Below are 21,375 nucleotides of genomic sequence, written 5' to 3'. Positions count from 1 at the left end.
TTCTGTGTTCCATCTGGAGAGGAAAAGATGCCAAAGGTGACCTTATTGTGACCTTTCGGTATCTGAAGGGGGCCTAACAGGAAAGCTGGGGAGAGATTTTTTTGGGATGTCAGGTAGTGATAGGACTGGGGGGGGAATGAAACAAAGCTAGAAATGGGTAGATTCAGACTGGATGTTAGGAAGAGGTTCTTCAGCATGAGGGTGGTGAGACCCAGGAATGAGTTGCCCACGGAAGTGGTGGGGTTCCCACCCCTGGAGGTGTTTAAGGCCAGGCTGGATGAGGTTCTGGGCAACCTGATCAAATGTGAGGTGTCCTTCCCCCTAGAAGGGAGGCTGGAACTTGATGATCCTTGGGGTCTCTTCCAACCCTGACTGATTCTATGATTCTATGCTGGGTTGATGCAAATCCAAGTGGACATCCTCTGTATTCCAGTCTATTTCTGAGCTGTGTTGCTGGTAACCTGTGAGTATAAACTGTAGCTTTGTTAGTTGTGTGAACAGATGTCTGTGCCTGAGCAGTATGCAATGGTTCTAGGTTTTAATCTCTATGTGCTTCATCTCCACAACCTGATACAGCTGAACAACTCCTTTTGTGGCTGTTGGAATTTGTGGATTGGGTAGCTATGGGCTGACCATGAAAGAGAGTCTGTAGGCCAGAAGAAGCAGACTGAAAGAACCAACACATTTCCTTTCAGCTGTCTCGGTTAAATGAGCATACTTGTTAGTTTTTGCTTCACTGCATAAACTGTACTCCTTGTTCCCAGCTGCTCGCAAATATTCAGCTAGCAGCTCTGATTTCTGCTATATTTAATGTGTTGGGTTTTTCTTTTTTTTTTCCCTCCTGCCTTTTCCACACACAAATGGGAATTTATGTCCTGGGAATGAATTGTGGTGCAGTGAGCTCCCCTTTATCACACCAGTGCAAACGCCGTTTAAATTTGGTACTGAAGGCTTGTTCACAAAGCAGGTTACAAACTTGCTTTGTAAGTGTTCTGAGCCATGCTTTGTATACTGCTACCACCTGAAAAAGTTGAACTTTTTGGTGTTTGAAACGTTTGGTGCTTTTACTGTTTGTGAGATTGCAAGTGGCTTTATGTCAGGCAGTAAAATGGAGTGAGAAGAGTGTGGGTGTCCTTATAGTTCTTGTCTGTTGTGTGAGCTGAAGAGCACTGCTTGTGATTTCCTCTGGGAGAAAGCTTTATCTGTTCTGCCCAGACAAGGAAGGTCTGGGATGAAGACTGAGAGAGAAAATCACTTGGAAGCAATGACCTGCTGAATCTTTGGCTTTGATTGCTTTTTATGGCTGCCCTTAGTCAGGTACGTCCGGGTCACACTATGGACCTTTTATTTATGAAGAAGCTCTTAAGGAAACCATTGCTTTTGTAATGACTGCTACAGTTTGTGTTCAAGCACAGAGCAGCTCTAAGAGCTATGTCAGATGTTAAGTAACTTGGCAGGATGCAGCACAGTAAGAACTCCTTGAGCCCATCTCTACTTCACAGCATGTGCAGATCACACCTCATGATCTGTATTTTCATAGAATCAACCAGGTTGGAAGAGACCTCCAAGATCATCCAGTCCAACCTATCACCCAGCCCTATCCAATCAACTAGACCATGGCACTGAGTGCCTCATCCAGTCTCTTATTAAAGACCCCCAGGGACGGTGCCTCCACCACCTCCCTGGGCAGCCCATTCCAATGGGAAATCACTCTCTCTGTGAAGAACTTCTTCCTAATATCCAGCCTATACCTACCCTGGCACAACTTGACACTGTGTCCCCTTGTTCTGTTGCTGCTTGTCTGGGAGAAGAGGCCACCCCCCACCTGGCTACAATGCCCCTTCAGGTAGTTGTAGACAGCAAGGAGGTCCCCCCTGAGCCTCCTCTACTCCAGGCTAAACAGGCCCAGCTCCCTCAACCTCTCCTCATAGGATTTGTGCTCCAGGCCCCTCACCAGCTTCGTTGCCCTCCTTCGTTGTTCCAGCACCTCAACATCCTTCTTGAATTGAGGAGCCCAGAACTGGACACAGCACTCAAGGTGTGGCCTGACCAGTGCTGAGTACAGGGGCAGAATAACCTCCCTTGTCCTACTGGCCACACTGTTCCTAATGCAGGCCAGGATGCCATTGGCTCTCCTGGCCACCTGGGCACACTGCTGGCTCATCTTCAGCTTACTATCTATCAGTACCCCCAGGTCCCTTTCCTCCTGACTGCTCTCAGCCACTCAGTCCCCAGCCTATAGCGCTGCTTGGGGTTGTTGTGGCCAAAGTGCAGAACCTTGCACTTGGCCTTGTTAAATCTCATCCCATTTTGGTTTTACCTGATCTAATTCTGGCTTCTGTAGAACATATGTACATGCTTGCCACTGTGAGCCGAGTCACCAGAAGGAATGATGGATGGAGCTCTTGTTCCACATAGTACCAGTGTACCAGTCTGCTGGTCTGGTATGCATGGATGAGCTGTTCTGAGTGGTGGCTACAAAGGCAGAGCAATAGGGTCAGAGAGAATGTGGGAGTACCAAGGTACTTTATGCCTTTCATCTGTGATTTCTGACCTCTGGAGAGCAGCAGTGAGTTTCTATGTCTACTTATACTGGAGGATGGTGGTAGCAAACACTGCACAGGGGACAGGTTTGTTATGAGATATTGGCCTTCTATGTGCCGCCCAGTTCTGCTGGTGCAGGACAGCATGTACGGCGTGGAGAGACTGCAGCTTGGGATAAGGAGAAATGGCCCCTCCATCTGCCTTTGAGGGAGGCTATTCTTTGTGGAACCATGTGGTGAGCTCTGATATCTCCCAGCATTAAAGTGTATTTAATAAGAGTGGCCATTTCAGCACAGAAACCATTTCAGAAAAAGCAATTACTGTTGTAAAGCAGCCTGTGCCTCATTACTGCTGGTTTTAGTTACCTATATTACTTAACTAGCTTAATTTTCTTGAAATGACAGGTAGGGTGACAAAGCTGGTGAAAGGCCTGGAACACAAGCCCTGTGAGGAGAGGCTGAGGGAGCTGGAGTTGTTTAGCCTGGAGAAGAGGAGGCTCAGGGGTGACCTCGTTGTCTACAACTACCTGAAGGGAGGCTGTAGCCAGGTGGCGGTTGGTCTCTTCTGCCAGGCAACCACCAATAGAACAAGAGGACACAGTCTCAAGTTGTGCCGGGGAAAGTATAGGCTGCATGTTAGGAGGAAGTTCTTCACAGAGAGAGTGATTTCCCATTGGAATGGACTGCCCAGGGAGGTGGTGGAGTCACCATCCCTGGAGGTGTTCAAGAAAAGACTGGATGAGGCACTTAGTCTAATTGACTGGCTAGGGCTGGGGAAGATAGGTTGGACTGGATGATCTTGGAGGTCTCTTCCAACCTGGTTGATTGTATGATTCTAAGAGCTTTGAGAGCTTTCATTTCTTTGCTAGTACTGGACACTGTTTTTAGTGACATGTCATTTGTCCACCACAAGTTGCACACAAGTGTGTTAACTACAGTGGATACTGCTTAGTTGTTCTTAAGGCTTTGGCAGACCACAGGGATGCTTACAGTGACATTAAGGAAGGGTATCATTCACCTGAATAAGTGATGCAGGAGACCTGGCTAACTTGCATCGAAGCAAGGAGGAGTGGAAGAATACTTCCATGAAAATGCTTTATATGTCACGATTTTTCCTGGCTTATTGCATATAACTTTGTAGAAGCTTTATCAAGCACACGAGATAACCAATATGTTGTGCTATGGTATCTTTGATCCATGTTATGGTATAGATGAATGCACTTAATGCCATGATCTAAAAAAACAATGCTGTTTCACCCATACATTTTTTTTTGTAGCCTGTTCCATTGTATTTCATAGAATCAAACAGGTTGGTAGAGACCTCCAAGATCATCCAGTCCAACCTAGCACCCAGCCCTAGCCAATCAACCAGACCATGGCACTAAGTGCCTCATCCAGGCTTTGCTTCAACACCTCCAGGGATGGTGCCTCCACCACCTCCCTGGGCAGCCCATTCCAATGCCAATCACTCTCTCTGACAATAACTTCTAACATCCAGCCTAGCCCTTCCCCAGCACATCTTGAGACTGTGTCGCCTTGTTCTGTTGCTGGTTGCCTGGCAGAAGAGACCAACCCCACCTGGCTGCAGCCTCCCTTCAGGTGGTTGTAGACAGCAATGAGGTCACCCCTGAGCCTCCTCTTCTCCAGGCTAAACAACCCCAGCTCCCTCAGCCTCTCCTCAACAGGGCTGTGCTCCAGGCCCCTCACCAGTTTCCTTGTCCTTTTCTGGACACCTTCCAGCACCTCAACATCTCTCTTGAATTGAGGAGCCCAGAACTGGACACAGCACTCAAGGTGTGGCCTGACCAGTGCTGAGTACAGGGGCACAATAACCTCCCTTGTCCTGCTGGCCACACTGTTCCTGATGCAAGCCAGGATGCCATTGGCTCTCCTGGCCACCTGGGCACACTGTTGGCTCATGTTCAGCTACTATCTACCATTACCCCCAGGTCCCTTTCCTCCTGGCTGCTTTCCAGCCACTCTGTCCCCAGCCTGTAGCACTGCTTGGGGTTGTTGTGGCCGAAGTGTAGAACCCTGAATTTTTTCAATTATATAAAGTTAATGTTTATTAAAGTAACCAAAGATCTTGTGAAAATCTTTGCAGGTCCCTTTTGCTCTCCTGTTGTACTACTGCTGGCAGAAGTCTCTTTCTGTAAAAGTCCAAGACAGCTTTGTGAATCTTGTGGGAATAAGAATTCCATCTGTCAAAAAGAGAGAACATAAGATTTAGGGAGAGAGACTCCTCCTGGCAAATTGTTGACATTGGTGTTGACATACAGAAGCTTTTGCAGTCACACTCCTGTTTTACATGCTGAGGTATGACTGTCAAATTTATTTATTTTTTAAAGAATTTTGGTCTATTGTTTGAGTGTTATTTCTAGCCTGAGGAACCTGAGAACCTGATTAAACCACAAGGGGTACCTAAGTAGACGTGGAGACAAGTTTTCCATAGTGGATGAACATGTTCTACAGGTGTTTCAGTTTGCTAGATCATAGAATCAACCAGGTTGGAAGAGACCTCCAAGATCACCCAGTCCAACCTATCCCCTAGCCCTATCCAGTCAACTAGACCATGGCACTAAGTGCCTCATCCAGGCTTTTCTTGAACACCTCCAGGGACAGTGACTCCACCACCTCCCTGGGCAGCCCATTCCAATGTCAATCACTCTCTCTGCCAACAAGTTCCTCCTAACATCCAGCCTATACTTCCTCTAGCACAACTTGAGACTGTGTCCCCTTCTTCTGTTGCTGGTTGCCTGGGAGAAGAGACCAACCCCCACCTGGCTGCAACTTCCTTTCAGGTAATTGTAGACAGCAATGAGGTCACCCCTGAGCCTCCTCTTCTCCATGCCTAAAAGGGGGCATCGAGAGCCAGGGACTGCATGCAAGTTGTGGATAATTTCTTGGGGGGGAAAAAAGTAGCATATGTGTAAATAGGCATCAGGACATGAAAGCATGGGGAGCTGTTGGCTGATACTGGAAAAACTGGGATTTGGTTCCACCGTCTGAAGGGAACACAGGCCCTAGGAGGAGAGGCTGAAGGAGCTGGGATTGGTTAGCCTGGAGAAGAGGAGGCTCAGGGCAGACCTCATTGCTGTCTGCAACTACCTGAAGGGAGGCTGTAGCCAGGTGGGCTCGGTCTCTTCTGCCAGGCAACCAGCAACAGACCAAGGGGACATAGCCTCAAGTTGTGGCAGGGGAGGTCTGGGCTGGATGTTAGGAGGAAGTTCCTGCCAGAGAGAGTGATTGGCATTGGAATGAGTTGCCCAGGGAGGTGGTAGAGTCACTGTCCCTGTAGGTGTTCAAGCAAAGCCTGGATGAGGCACTTAGTGCCATGGTCTGGTTGACTGGCTAGGGCTGGGTGCTGGGTTGGACTGGATGTTCTTGGAGGTCTCTTCCAACTTGGTTGATTCTATGAATAATCAAAAGGGCATGTTTAAGACTGTTATCATTTGTTTAAGGAAGACAAAGGTCTGGGGCTGTGAAAGTCAAAATCTGCCCACTTTAATTGAAGATCAGGTTTGAGATCATTGTGGTGGTTTGCTGGCATTGCATCTGGGATAAAATGACTCTTGGGTCACCAATATGGTTAGATGGTCATTCTCCACTTTATTTCTGTGTTGCAGTGACTTATATGCTTTCTTAGAAGAGGTGTGCACAACTAACTTAGTTTAGGATTGGTACATGTGAATAGCTCCAGTTGGTCCAGGGTTACAAGCATGGCATGGATAGGGTGATATACAATAACATTCTCAATCATAGAATCAACCAGGTTGGAAGAGACCTCCAAGATCATCCAGTCCAACCTAGCACCCAGCCCTATTCAGTCAACTAGACCACGGCACTAAGTGCCTCATCCAGTCTTTTCTTGAAGACCCCCAGGGACGGTGCCTCCACCACCTCCCTGGGCAGCCCATTCCAATGCCAATCACTCTCTCTGTGAAGAACTTCTTCCTAACATCCAGCCTATACCTACCCTGGCACAACTTGAGACTGTGTTCCCTTGTTCTATTGCTGGTTGCCTGGGAGAAGAGGCCCCTTGGGCTGGCTAACTCTGCCCACATGCAGCTGGCACTCCACCCCCTGCAGCTGCATGTGGGGGGTGCTACCCAGTGCCTGGTATCTTGGGTCCCAAGATGGACCCAAGGACACTTCCCAGAACAGGTTGCGCATATTTATCATTTCATGTCCTGTTAGCAAAGTCTCTCCACAATGGTTTGGGTGTTACTTACCCCCTCCCCTCAACTTTAGAAATCACCCAGACTAGACTCAGCCAGATCTGGAAATTGAATGAAGCTTATATTTACAGCTAGCACAATATACAAGCAGATAGTTACAGTATATACAGTTATAGACAGAAATAGACAAGGGAAAAGGTAATACAGAAACACAACTCCCCTCCCAGAAACCTGAGTGCCCAGGAGGGGCTCCCAACCACCCTTCCACCTTCTCCCACCCTTCTCTACCCTACCCCAGATGTTGCCTTATGCCCAAGGAAGAATGGGGGTTTGGCCAGGGGGGTTAGGAAGCAGGTGGATTAATCAGGTTAGGTTAGAGAGAGAGAAATACAACTCAAAGCCCAGGCAATGACTGAATGCCTTGTCTATGTTTGTATTCTTACTCTTACACATCTCAGCAAGCCTATGAGTGAAGTAGACATCACCATTGTTTTCCTCTCACAGCCTGTACTCTAGTTCTTCTCACCAAAACATTCTAGCTAGCTTCAAACTAGCACAGACCATCTAAAGAACCTGAAGGTGCACAACTCCGCAGGACCTGACAAAATCCACCGGCAGGTCCTGAGGGAACTGATAGATGAAGTTGCCAAACCCCTGTACATCATGTTTGAAAAGTCATGGCAATCTGGTGAGATCCTTGCTGACTGCAAAAGAGCAAACGCAAACCCCCATCTTCAAAAAAGGAAGAAAGTAAGACCCTGGAAACTACAGACCAGTTGCCATGGAGTTGTCAGAGCAGGCTCAGAGGAGGGCCACAAAGATGATCAGAGAGCTGATCCTCTCCCCTATGAGGACAGGCTGTGAGTACTGGGACTCTCACAACTTGATTTACTTAAAGATGTTCATGCTTCCTTTCAGGAGTGTTGGACTAGATGACATTCTAAAAGTCCCTTCCAGCCTAAACCATCTGTGATTTTATGTTACAGTATATATATATATGTAGAGTCGTAGAATTGTCAGGACTGGAAACACCACAAGGATCATTAAGTTCCAGCCTCCCTACCAGGGGGAAGGACACCTCACACTTGATCGGCTTGCCCAGAGCCACGTCCAGCCTGACTTTAAAGACCTCCGGGGTTGGGGCTTCCACCACCTCCATTGGCAATCTATTTCAGTGTCTCACTACCCTCACACTGAAGAACTTCTTCCTAACATCCAATCTGAATGTACCCACTTCTAGTTTTGCTCAATTCCCTTCAGTCCTGTCACAACCTGACACCCTAAAAAGTCCCTCCCCAGCTTTCCTGTTAGGCCCCCTTCAGATACCAAAAGGTCACAATAAGGTCACCTGGGAGCCTTCCCTTCTCCTGACTGAAGAGCCCCAGATGTCTCAGCCTCTCCTCACAGGAGAGGTGCTTCAGCCCTCTGTTCATCAATATCTTTTGTGTTCTCACTTTTTTACTGGCTGTGTAGGTGGAAAGCATCTGTAACCTACTAAGGTGATGTTCACTGGAATTATTGACTCAACCTGTGGAAAAGCTGCCATAACCCAGCCTGACAGAGTGCAGAGTATGGATGGGGGAGGATGTGTGGAAGAACACCTTGAAAGTCTGCTGTGTTAGTGTCCATAGTGACCATGAGGCAGAAGGCAGCAGGTTATTTGCAGGGGCTTTTGTAGGAGGCTTTCTTGTTTTCTTCCGTTTCATTAGCAAAGTCAAATATTACCACAGTGTCCACAGCTTATTGAGGGCACAGTCAGATTTCAGCACATCTTTAACAGAACAATAAAGATCTTTTTTCTTCCAAAAGAGGAAAGGAGACATCCATGTTCCTGAACTGTAGGTTCCTTTATTGTATATTTAATGTGTCTGTATTCTTTAGCAGACCTAGCAAAATCACTTCCTTCATTTAGCTCCTCTAACTGAACGTTGTCTTTTAGTTTCTGTGATTTTAGTTTCTATGATTCTGTGAGTTTTGGGTGAGATTTTACCCATTGTGTAAGTTAGAGAAAATGTAGAAGGACTGATGGGAACCTCTTCTTGCAGGACTGATGATTGTTCTATATCTCTTGCCATGTCACAGTGCTTTGGCAGCGTGGCTCCAAAACCCTGTGTCCACAGTGTTGCTTCATAGTCTAGTAGATTGGTATTTTCCAAATGCTGAGATAGATGATCTTAAAAAATGTTATTAAAATTTCTGGTCAGAAACAGCGTGGTTGTTCACGAGCTGTGGCTTGTGGAGCACTTCCAAGCAGCACAGACTGAAGTCAGCTCAGGGAAAGTGCTGAGCTGTGCTTGGCTGGAGGAGGCAGCCTGGGCTTCAATGGCCTGCTCAGCAGCCTGCAAGCACAGCTTCCTTCTGCACCATTCCCTGTTCTCTCTGGCTGCTTTCCCTGGACTGCAACTGAGCAGAAATTGAATTCTCTCAGAGCTGATGGTAATGTATGTGAACTCAGCAGTCAATCTCCTCTGATAGCAGAGCAGGATTAGCGGCACACAATAAAGCCCACTTGAAGTGTCCCTAGGAGGGTAAAGCTGTAGAAGCTAGTGGAAGCATGATACCAGTGGAGGCTGACTCTTGCTAATAGACGATAGCAGGAAACCTGAACAAGAAACTATGGATATTAGGAGGAAGTTCTTCACGGAGAGAGTGATTGGCATTGGATTGGGCTTCCCAGGGAGGTGGTGGAGTCACTGTTATTGGAGGTGTTCAAGCAAAGCCTGGCTGAGGCACTTAGTGCCATGGTCTGGTTGACTGGCTAGGGCTGTGTGATAGGTTGGACTGGATGATCTTGGAGGTCTCTTCCAGCCTGTCTGGTTCTATGATTATAGCAATTATTGGACAGAAATGAGGCATCTTCTGGGTAAAGATGAACGTTGCTCTCTTTCGTTCTGCTGGTGCAGTTGGTAGCACAGGCGGCTGGCGATCGTTTGTAGGTGCTGTAATCCTGCAGTCAGTACCAGAGGAATCAAGGCATTCAAAGAGCCACAATTAAAAAGTGCTGAAATGCATCAAAGAGGTTAGCACTGATTTTTTTCACCTTACATAAGTTTTCTGAGATGCATAAAGGGGCTGAGACATATAGAGCAGGCAGTAGTTCTAACGCTGCAGGTCAAGGATGGAAAGTATGCATTTCTAAGTGAACAACACAAACCTTTTCACATGTTCTGCATTATTGGCAGCTGTTGACTCTTTACCCCTACTGCTCTTACCATTCATTCCTTATGTCTTTGTCTTAGCAAAGCACTTCAGTTAGTACAGAAAAGGATTAATGCTATGCTTTGTGTTGTTCTGTAATAAGAAACAGTGAAAACAAAGAGCATCGCTCATATTCCTTTGACTTTTTTCATCACACGTGCATCTGCGTCTGGTGAGGTATACTTGCATCCTGGTGGCTTCTTTCTAGAGGATGGCACCTTACAGGGCTTCTTTCTGCTGACAGTGTTACAATTTTTGCATGTATTTCATGTAGCATTCTTACTTCTGGCTGTTGGTTCAAAGATACATCTATGCTGGCTGCCCATCCTCTCCTTGCTACCAGCAAGTCACTGTGTGGGACACAGACAATGAATTATAAGTTTAAGCAGATGTCGAAGTGGGAAAGAAGTGCCACGATGACCATTAGAAATAATTACCATGGGATTTAGAAGACCCACATCAGTAGTGTTTCCATTTCAGTTGCTAAAAGTTAGGCACTGAAAAGCTGTGAAGGAAATTCAAACCAGTCTCTCCAAGTTTTGCCAAAGTTACTCAGAGTCACTTGTTGCCAGATGCTGGTGCTGAATGTGAGAGAACAGCAACCACTCCAGGGAGGATTGATTTTCCTGGAATTACCCCATGTCAGTTGTCACTGCAGTTGTTGCAAAGGTTTGTTAATACTCTGTGGACTGTTCTACATTTTGAATCGCAAGCAAGCAGGTAGAAATGATGCTTATGAGGAAAGTCTGCCTCACCTATCGTGATAGCTCCTCTGGCAGTGCATATTACCTCTTCTATTTGTCAGTTTTAATGGAACAGAGAAAAAGGAATTGTAGAATAGATCACAGGGTAGAAGTGAAAGATTTGGTCTGCATTTTCCAAGCAGTAAGCAGTAGCTGCTGGAAGCGATGCACAGCTTGTGACTGAGAACAAGGCTGTATCCCCTGGCCACGAGTGCAGGGAGATCTCAGAAAGACCTCAGCCATACCTGGAGCTTCAGAGGCTGTGCTCATGCCACTGATCTCCAAACTGTAGCAGAACCACTATAGCTATTCTGGGGGTTTTATTTGTTTGTTCTAGTTCTCTTTGAACTTGCTTGAGCATTTGGTCATTGTTTAGTGCTCTCGTTAGGCAGTATTCAAACTAGTAATAAGCCAGGTGCTGCTTGTGTTTCATGAGTGCTGTATCCAGCCCTATTGTTCAGGGAACCTACAAGCAAGGCTATTCCTCTTCAAGCAGTTCTTTCCAGCAGTAGCATGAGCTGAAAGGGCACGAATTAAAGATTCATGGCTGAATGTGGAGTCAGGCTGTTAAACTTATCTGCCAATCAAACTTCCTTGAGAAGTTCTTTATTCAAGTAGTGAAAATCCAGCACTATATTGACTAAGCCTATGTGATGGCTTCAGTGGTAGGTGCTGCTGGAGGAATCTAGCGTGCTTCCTCGGCTCTGGTTTGCTGATTATTGTATGACCCGGTTGGCAGCAAGCCTTTTGTGTGAGGCAGGGGATAATACCCTGAACAGCCACTTTGCTAAGTAATTGAAATACAGGGACAGTGTTGTTTGGGACAGGTAGGTATTAAATAACCTATTGCTGCCAAGTTGCATGATAAAAAGAACAACTTCTTTCCATCATAGAACTTCCTTGTGTTTTTCATCAGCCAGCTGAGCCTAAGAAACTCTGTTTCTGGTAAGATTTGAAAGAGGATTTCTAGTCAAGGTGGCAGTAGGAATGTCTTGTCCATCACTAGCACATCTGCTTATTATGAAGTTTTCCATACCATACAAGAAATCCAAGTGTTTGCTCAGTTAAGCAAATGTTCAGCAAATTTAGACTGTGATATCAAGTTTAATTAGTGGTTGTTATCAAAAATCCAGGAAAATTTAACCAAACAACATTAGATTGTCTTAATATCTAACTTTGGTCTCTGACTCACTTCTGCTGGAAGCAGGCATCTCCTCACCAGCTTCAGAATGGCTAAAAGCTCACCCTTCAGAAAGAAAGGAAATATGGCAGGACCTAAGTGCAAACCAGTCTCACTCTGTGGAGTCTTCTCTGCAGACCCTCTGCTCTGATGATTCCATCTCTGATAGATACCTGGTGTGATTAGACAGACCTCCTTCCCTGTCTTTTAATTTCGCTGTTGTCTGAACTCTGCCTGAAAACTGGATTGGCACATAGAATCAACCAGGTTGGAAAAACACACGAGATAAACAACCAATATGTTGTGCTGTGGTATCTTTGGTCCATGTTATGGCATAGATGAATACACTTAATGCCATGATCTAAAAAATTATGCTTTTTCACCCATGCATTTATTGTAGCCTGTTCCATTGTATTTCATAGATTCATGGAATCAACCAGGTTGGAAGAGACCTCCAAGATCATCCAGTCCAACCTAGCACCCAGCCCTGTCCAGTCAACTAGACCATGGCACTAAGTGCCTCAGCCAGGCTTTGCTTGAACACCTCCAGGGACAGTGACTCCACCACCTCCCTGGGCAGCCCAGTCCAATGCCAATCACTCTCTCTGTGAAGAGCTTCCTCCTAACATCCAGTCTATACTTCCTCTGGCACAACTTGAGACTGTGTCCCCTTGTTCTGTTGCTAGTTGCCTGGGAGAAGAGACCAACCCTCACCTGGCTACAACCTCCCTTCAGGTAGTTGTAGACAGCAGTGAGGTCTGCCTGAGCCTCCTCTTCTGTAGGCTGCACAACCCCAGCTCCCTCAGCCTCTCCTCACAGGGCTGTCTTCCAGGCCCCTCACCAGCTTTGTTGCCCTTCAGATTACTCATGGCAGCTGTTCATAAAAGAGCTGAAGCCAAAGCATTTTGTATCTGTTGTTAAGTATTTTACTTTCCAGAATGAAAACTGAATACTGTGCTTGTCATTCCTAATTACTTTCTGGCATGTCCTTGTGTGTTTTGTAGACAGAAAGATATGTTTGGTTATTTCTTAGTTGTTGTTTTTTTTAAAGGCAGCTAAGATGCCTCTAGAACTAGGCTAACAAAAATAATATTCCATGAGTTGGAAGAGTATTTGGATTTAAAAAAAAACAATATGTGGACATATCAACTTGTTCCTTTCAAAAGAGTAACTTGATTAGTCTCTTACTATCACTAAGCAGTTTATATTAAAGGAGTGAGTCAGTTACATTTCACAGCTGGAAATTGGTCGTCAAGCATGTTTTATTATTTGCAGAGCCTGTACATGTGTGATTTATTTTTTCCTTTCAGGTATTCTGTAAACTGTGGCTTGTTTCACTGCAGGAAAATGTGGTTGCATGCCAGGTTTTATACACACAAGTTCATAAATGCACATGTATTCAGAAGTAGATTTAGAGTTCTGACCCTTGAGATAGGCTACCAGGAAGCTACAGTAATGCTGCTGAGGCTGGTGGTGAATTAAAACTGTGCTAGTGAAGGATTGAGAGCTTCCCAGATGGCATTCCCTTTGCTTCTTGAGATTTTTTACTCTCTCTTGACTGTCAGTTGGCTTCTTGACTATTGGGACAATGTGCTAAAGTATCAGAGCCAGCTCTTTCCCTAGAGAGCTGCAGTTCCTAATGCAGAAGATAAATCTTGAGAGTCACCACAACTAAGAGTGACACAGTTTGTAAAGGTCATGTCAAAACACAGGCTGCTGATAGATTCAGGTGTGAAATGCATTTGAAGGCTGTGTCTGGGGATTGAAGGGAAATACAGTCTGCTTAAGACTGATTAATTTGGAACAGTCTGGTTTCTCTGCTGTGGGGGCTGCAGCATATGCTGTGGTGTGGGGTACCTGAGTTTCATCCCTGGCTGGTATTTAGGATGCTCTCTGGACTGGTACAACTTGCCCCACAGCTGCCTGGAAGCAGGAGAGGCTGGGAGCCCCTGGTAGACTCTTCCCATCAGGAAGGGATAGTCAACTCCTTTGCCAGCATCTCACAGTCAGGTCAGTTTTGGCCAAGCATGAGCCTCTACCAGCCCCACGTACCAGATGTCAGCCTTGTTGCAGGGCTGGGTCTAGAGGGAGCCTTGGAGCACAGGGCAAAGAGAGACGTTGGGATCTCTTAGTCACCTGCAAGGTGGTTTGTGTATTCAGTGGCAGGGTAGCTCAGAGCTCTACAGCCAAGGGCAATGCAATCAAAAACAAGCCTTAGGCAGGAAAGAGTGGACAAGATTTAGCTGCACCAGTAGACAGGAAATGTGACCTCATGGTGGCTGACTGGGTGACACTGTAAAGTTGTTGAAGAGCACTCACATGGTGTATCAAGTGTCTGCAGTGAATCCCTGAATTATTTTCCTTCTATAATGACTCTTCTATGATAGGCCCTAAAACCTTAATTCAGCCACCTCTGTTAGCTTCCTGCTCTTCAATGGTATGTGCAGAATTTCCCTGGTGTGTGTTGTCTGCTGTGACAAACAACAGCAGAGGCTTTTGCCTGGGGTGACAATAATTTATTACTAACACGGTGGCATTGCCACAGCTTGCAATGCACTCATCTGTGCTAAACAAATACAGAGATACCTGCCCTAGAGAACTGGCAGGCACCATTTCTGCCAGGAAGGGCAGGATAATTTATGGTGCTGAACAAAACAGAGTCACATGTGGCTGTTCTGTGTACTGACTACTTGTGCTTTGAATAGGTTTTTTTAGTTGGCCACATGCCAGCAAATCTGGCACTCCCCAATACTGGTTGCCTTTTTGTGCCTTACTTAAAATACATGTAGGATTGTTTATTATTTCTGAAATCTGAGGTTTTATAGGGACTTTGAATGTAGCCTGATGAGGTATGACAGTGAAGGTATTGTTAAATACAGCATGAAGCTGGTGAGAGGCTTGGAACACAGCCCTGTGAGGAGAGGCTGAGGGAGCTGGGGGTGTGCAGCCTGCAGAAGAGGAGGCTCAGGGCTGACCTCATTGCTGTCTGCAACCACCTGAAGGGAGGTTGTAGCCAGGTGGGGTTGGTCTCTTCTCCCAGGCAACCAGTATCACAGCATCACCAAGGTTGGAAGAGACCTCACAGATCATCAAGTCCAACCCTTTACCACAGAGCTCAAGGCTAGACCATGGCACCAAGTGCCACATCCAATCCTGCCTTGAACAGCCCCAGGGACGGTGACTCCACCACCTCCCCGGGCAGCCCATTCCAGTGTCCAATGACTCTCTCAGTGAAGAACTTTCTCCTCACCTCCAGCCTAAATCTCCCCTGGCGCAGCCTGAGGCTGTGTCCTCTTGTTCTGGTGCTGGCCACCTGAGAGAAGAGAGCAACCTCCTCCTGGCCACAACCTCCCTTCAGGTAGTTGTAGACACCATTAGGTCACCCCTGAGCCTCCTCTTCTCCAGGCTAACCAATCCCAGCTCCCTCAGCCTCTCCTCGTAGGGCTGTGCTCAAGGCCTCCCCCCAGCCTCGTTGCCCTTCTCTGGACACACTCAAGCATCTCAATGTCCCTCCTAAACTGGGGGGCCCAGAACTGAACACAGGACTCAAGGTGTGGTCTAACCAGTGCAGAGTACAGGGGCAGAATGACCTCCCTGCTCCAGTCTCAAGTTGTGCCAGAGGAAGTATAGACTGGATGTTAGCAGGAAGTTCTTCACAGAGTGATTGGCATTGGGGTGGGCTGCCCAGGGAGGTGGTGGAGTCTCTGTCCCTGGAGGCATTGAAGCAAAGCCTGGCTGAGGCACTTAGTGCCATGGTCTGATTGATTGGACAGGGCTAGGGGATAGATTGGACTGGATGAGCTTGGAGGTCTCTTCTAACCTGGTTGATTCTATGATTTAGAGGAGATATAATGGATCTTTCTGTGGTTGGAAATATCTAAGCTTTTCATTACAAGCTTGCCTCTTGCTGGATGAAAAATGTAGTAATTTTTCTGGAAAAGTAAATTTTTCAGGAAACCAAGCCAGTTAATTTTGGTTTGAGACAGTTTCATTTCTTAGAAGTAGCTGGGACTGTATAGCTCATAAATGGCTAAGTGGTCAAAGGCATTTTAAACGAAAAAATAGGTTCTCAGTCTAAAGTTATTTTAATTACTAATTAGTTGAAAACAGCTAAATAAACACTGTTTCAGTTAATAAATTCAAGTATTTTCAAATGTATTCACATGAGTGAAATTACTTCTTTTTTTTTTAATTGCATAACAGCACAAATTGACTAGAAATAAAAAAATATTCCTCCTGTAGCACTATATATTAATATGGATGTGGCAAAGAGATTTTTTTTTTCCACCACATCAGAAGTCTCTGTTGCTAAATTGGTTTTTGGCATTAGGCAAACTGCTGTCAGTTGTCTTTTATAGAGACAGTGCTTTTATCACACTAGTAAGGATATTAAAATGCCTTGAACATCATGAACTCTACTAAATGATTGTTTGCTGATGCCACGTGCAAGATCATAATCTTGCATAGGGATTGTGGTAGGCACAACACTACTGCTTTATTGGTGACCTGGATGAGGAGATGAGTCCAGCATCAGTAAGTTTGCAGGTAACATCAAGATAGGAGCAAATGTGGATCTGTTGGAGAGTAGGAGAGCCCTGCAGAGGGACCTAGACAGGCTGGATAGGTGGGCAGAGGCCAACGGGATGAGATTGAACAAGGCCAAGTGCAGGGTTCTGCACTTTGGCCGCAACAACCCCGAGCAGTGCTACAGGCTGGGGACAGAGTGGCTGAGAGCAGTCAGGCAGAAAGGGACCTGAAAGTACTGGTAGAGAGTAGCTGAACATGATCCAGCAGTGTGCTCAGGTGGCCAGGAGAGCCAATGGCATCCTGGCCTGCATCAGGAACAGTGTGGCCAGCAGGACAAGGGAGGTTATTCTTCCCCTGTACTCAGCTCTGGTCAGGCCACACCTTGAGTGCTATGTCCAGTTCTGGGCCCTTCAACTCAAGAGAGATGTTGAGGTGCTGGAAGGTGTCCAGAGAAGGGCAATGAAGCTGGTGAGGGGCCTGGAACACAAGCCCTATGAGGAGAGGCTGAAGGAGCTTGGGGTGTGCAGCCTGCAGAAGAGGAGGCTCAGGGCAGAGCTCATTGCTGTCTAAAAGTATGTGAAGGGAGGTTGTAGCCAGGTGGGGTTGGTCTCTTCTCCTGGACAACCAGCAACAGAAGAAGGGGACACAGTCTCAAGTTGTGCTGGGGGAGGTCTAGGCTGGATGTTAGGAAGTTGTTGTCAGAGAGAGTGATTGTCATTGGAATGGGCTGCCCAGGGAGGTGGTGGAGTCACTGTCTCTGGAGGTGTTCAAGCAAAGCCTGGCTGAGGCACTTAGTGCCATGGTCTAGTTGACTGGCTAGGGCTGGGTGCTAGGTTGGACTGGATGATGTTGGAGAACTCTTTCAGTCTGGTGTATTCTATGATGCTATCATGACAGCACCATGATAGGCACTGAGTGGACAGACACACCTCCCTGTCCTGGTAGAGTTTGCAGAGTGGATAGGAAAGCTCTTGCCTCCTGTGTGGGTGGGCTAGTGGAGCCCCAGAGCAGTGACAGATGAGCTCCACATGGTCTGAAATACAGCTATTTAACAGCAAAATCTATTTAACTATTTTTTAATTAATTAAAAATAATTAAACATTATTTTTAATTAAAAGAAAAACAAACCAACAACATAAAACCAAACAACTTACTGCAGTCAGTGCTGATGATAGGATGCCAGCCACCGCAAGCCACCAACCACCACTTCCTTGCTGCAGCAACCTCTCTAGTCTGTCAAACTTTGTGCTTGCCTTGTTCCTCCTTACACTCTGAATGTCTCACATCTCTTCTTCAAGAAAAATGCCTTTTTCAGCTGGCCAGATTTTCTGACCTTTGTATCTTCGTTGCCCCTTTCTGCAGTTCTCTCTAATTATTTGTTGTGGAGGCAGGGAGTTAATGCAGCCGAGTCAGGAATTTTATATAGAGTTATTTTATTTTCCCAAAAACCCACCCCCAAAACGATATACAGAAATTAATTTAGTTTTTAATTAGCAGGTTCGGTTAGGTTGAGAAGATCTACAAGGACACCATAGGTAATTTGACTAATTTTGAAGTCAGAAGTTGGAAAAGGCTGAGCTATTAAATGATAACGTTCCCCGCTAATAATAAAGCTGAGCCAAAGTTACTCACAGGTGAGTCAGGCTGGCTGAAAGAAGGGTGGTCCAGCTGCTTGTCCCCTCAGGTTCTCTTTCAGAGGCTGTCTGAGGGTCGTTAAGGCCTACTGAGCCTGCATAAAGGGTGCTAATGGTGGGAAGCTATCCTGTGGAGCTGTGATGGCTTGGGTGTTTCCTGCCCCCCCCCCCCCCCCCCCTTTAGAAATCACCCAGACTAGACTCAGCCAGCTCTGGGAATATGAATGAAGCTTATATTTACATCTGGCACAATATACAAGCAGAGATTTACAGTATATACACTTATAGACAGAAATAGACAAGGTAAAAGGTAATACAGAAACACAACTCCCCTCCCAGAACCCTGAGTCCCCAGGAGGGGCTCCCAACATCCCCTTCACCTTCCCCCTACTCTTCTCAACCTTACCCCAGTCCCAAGGAAGAATAGAGGTTCGGCCAAGAGGTTAAGAAGCAAAGGTGAGTGGAAGGTGTGTTAGAGAGATGCAGCTCAGTCAGCAGCCCAGCCAGAGAATGAGACAAAGATGGCGAGAGTGTTATCTAATGTTTTCATTTCTTCTTCCCAAACTCCTCAGCGAGACTTCTGAGAGAAGCAGACATCACCATTGTTTTCCTTTCACGGCCTGTAATCTAGTTCTTCTCACCAAAACATTCTAGCCTGCTTCAAACTAGCACAGGAGCAGAGCGCCAGGGGCTCCTTCTGCAGAATCTACCCAGCCACTCTAAGGCAGACATGAACTCTAAGGCAGGACTAGCAATATTTATACCCTTCCTAGGCAAAGAGCAGAGTTACCGCTTCCTAGGCGCGAAGACCACAGCCAATCCCCAGCCCGATTCCAGTGCAGGTACCCGTTCCAGTGCAGGCACTGCATGGGCACCCCTAATGCCAGAAGGGACTCTGGTACCCCCATTTCATGCCTGCAGAGCAGGGGGAGGGAAACAGGTCTCTTCATGCCTTTTCATCTCCCATTCAAACCACAGAGGGAGAGGAATTTAGGGGTATACAGGACTCCAGGACATTAGGGCAGCAACACTGGAAAGGCAAAGCAGCCAAGGGGGAAGTGGCACTTAGTAGCATCAAGGAGTAGCATCACCTGTCTGGCATGTGCTGCAGAATTCCTGGTGCCTGGGAGACAATGGCATTTTGTCAACTGCTCACATTTAGTTTGTGGTTTACTCCAAACACCTTTTCCTTTTTATTTTATTTTATCCTCCAAAACTACTCGTACTTCTTAGTCATTGTTCAGTGAAACTCTGATATTGTAGTAATGAAATGAGAAAACTCTCTTGGATCACTGGAAATATTTAGATGTTCATTTGTTTGTTTGTGTTGTTTTTGTTTGGGCACTGCCTAAAGTCGTGCTCAGACTGAAAAATACTTCAGCAAAATATACAAGACCCATCTTTGCCAGCGTTGCACCCCAGAGTAACAATTCCAACACTGGTGTGGTTATATGGTTGTTCTCCAATAATCTCCTTTATTGCAGTGATACAGCAACTTACATGCCAACTCGGAAGAGGTGTGCATAGCTGGCTTAGTTAAGATTGGTACATGTGGAAGGCACAGATAGGCTTAAGGTTATGTGTGAGGTACAGATAGGTTAAAGTTACATAACAACTTGTAGGGTCAGCCTCCTGCAGCCAGCAGACCCTGCCTCCTGCAGCTGGACGTGGGTGTGTGCTTCACCGTCTTTGTTCCTGCCTTCAGGATGGGCTCAAGGACACTCTGCAGCATGGGTTGCTCATGTTTATCAATTCATGTCCTCTGTTAGCAAGAAATCCATCCACACATCTTTATTGCTGCGTTAGGTCTGTGGAGGTGAGGTTTTGCTGTGGAGTCATGGGACTGCTTTAAAGTAACATTGGTACCCTGCTGCTGGCACTGCCCTTTGTTAGAGCACAAAGTCCTGTTTGGTTTGTAGTCAGTAGAGATCTTGGCACTGCTTTTTTTTTCATAGGTTACGGTGATGACTGTGGTGTCTGAAGTAAGTGTCTGTTCCCCTTTGACCCTAACCATTTGGCCTCTTATAAAAACCTTTTCCAATACAGCTCCTAAATTGGCAGGATGGTTTTGTTCAGCTAGAGGGTAAGCTCTCCCGTGAACTTTCTGCTTTCCCTGACATTCGTTGCAAAATGAGAATGTTTCTTTGTCTCTGGCATCAGCTCAGGTTTGTAAACTTTGTTAACCAAAGAAATACTGAGTTCATATTCTAAAATACTTGGAATCTGGTTGTTGACTTTTGAGTACACAAGGCCGTTGCTCTTGCTCAGCACAGTTTTGTCCTTAAAGTTCCGGATGATCCCTGTACACATTTTCTTGTTTATTCCCTTTTCTGTCAGAGGGCTTATTCCTGGAAAATGGAACACGAGCACAGTTTCCAAACTGTGCTGAGGGTGATCATCCTCTGTTGCTCAGACAGCTCCTGGAGGGACAGATCGTGGATATGTTGCATGTTGCTGTATTTTTTTTTTTAAGCAACGTGGATGGGAATTGCTGGAGACAATGAGTGGATGGAGTGGATACCTGAAGAGGGAGATGGACAGGTAGGAAGTGTGCACAGGGTTCAGTTGGAAGTTTCTTGCTTGCAGGGTGAGTGGGGAATGGGTTGTAGATGGGAACATCCACAGCAGGCAGTACTTCTCCATAGTGATCTCCTGACCTCCTTCACCCATTCTCTGTGGCACAGCTTGCCCTATTGTCCTGCAGCCTGTCTCCTCTTGGATATCACTGCTTCTTTTCTCCTTTAAAGTTAGCCTTGGCTGCAGGTGCAGCAAGAGGTGAGCTCCCATCTGACTGAGTAGCCTGCTTCTTTGGCTGGCTTCCCAAGGTGCTGGATTATTTTATCTTTTAATTGCTGTTTTCTTAGCTTTTGAGGAATGGGAAGGAGAGAGCACAGTGCCAGATGGTGAGGACTGTTTCACAGAGACTTTGAAGCTGGGGCTCTTCATTGTTTGAGTGTTCGGTGTTTTTCTTCTTTGTACAACAGTAATAAATTTGCATTCCATTTCCACTGTGACAGCTTAGATATAATTACTGTGCACCGTGGACTGCTTTCATGAGTTCAATGTATTTAAGTGACCTTTTTAACCTGTTGAATTAATCACATGGAGAAAGTTAATGCTACTGATACTAAATTAAAAATTTGCAAACCAGGCAGGAGAGAAGAGTGCACACAAAAGCAATGTTCTCATTTCTATTCAAGCTAATCAAGGGAAGTCTGGTGTCTCTTTCAGAGATGATGACCATAAGCTTCTGATACAGCAAATTGACTGTAATAAAGGGGTTGGTTTAAAAAAACAAACAAAAAAACCCCCCAAAACTCCCTACTGTCCACCAGAATATTTCAAAATTCAGTAACACTGAAATATTTCCTT

At 46.1% G+C, this 21,375-nt stretch overlaps 1 protein-coding gene across 2 annotated transcripts in view; it reads left to right on the top strand.

The window, feature by feature from the left end:
* The window catches only part of GHR (growth hormone receptor), a 185,663-nt gene that overhangs the window by 5,795 nt on the left and 158,493 nt on the right, over positions 1-21,375 (top strand). Inside the window, exon 2 of one of the 2 annotated variants that reach the window (XM_064140353.1) lies at positions 20,477-20,544. The exons of the other annotated variant lie outside the window; for it this stretch is intronic. The gene's annotated coding sequence lies outside the window, so the exon portion shown is untranslated. The remainder of the gene's footprint in view (positions 1-20,476; positions 20,545-21,375) is intronic. 2 annotated transcript variants of the gene reach the window in all.

This window comes from Pogoniulus pusillus, chromosome Z (genome assembly GCF_015220805.1).
Source record: "Pogoniulus pusillus isolate bPogPus1 chromosome Z, bPogPus1.pri, whole genome shotgun sequence".
Taxonomy (NCBI): Eukaryota; Metazoa; Chordata; class Aves; order Piciformes; family Lybiidae; genus Pogoniulus; species Pogoniulus pusillus.
Note: the sequence above shows the minus strand (reverse complement) of the source record. Positions and strands in the feature narration are given on the sequence as shown.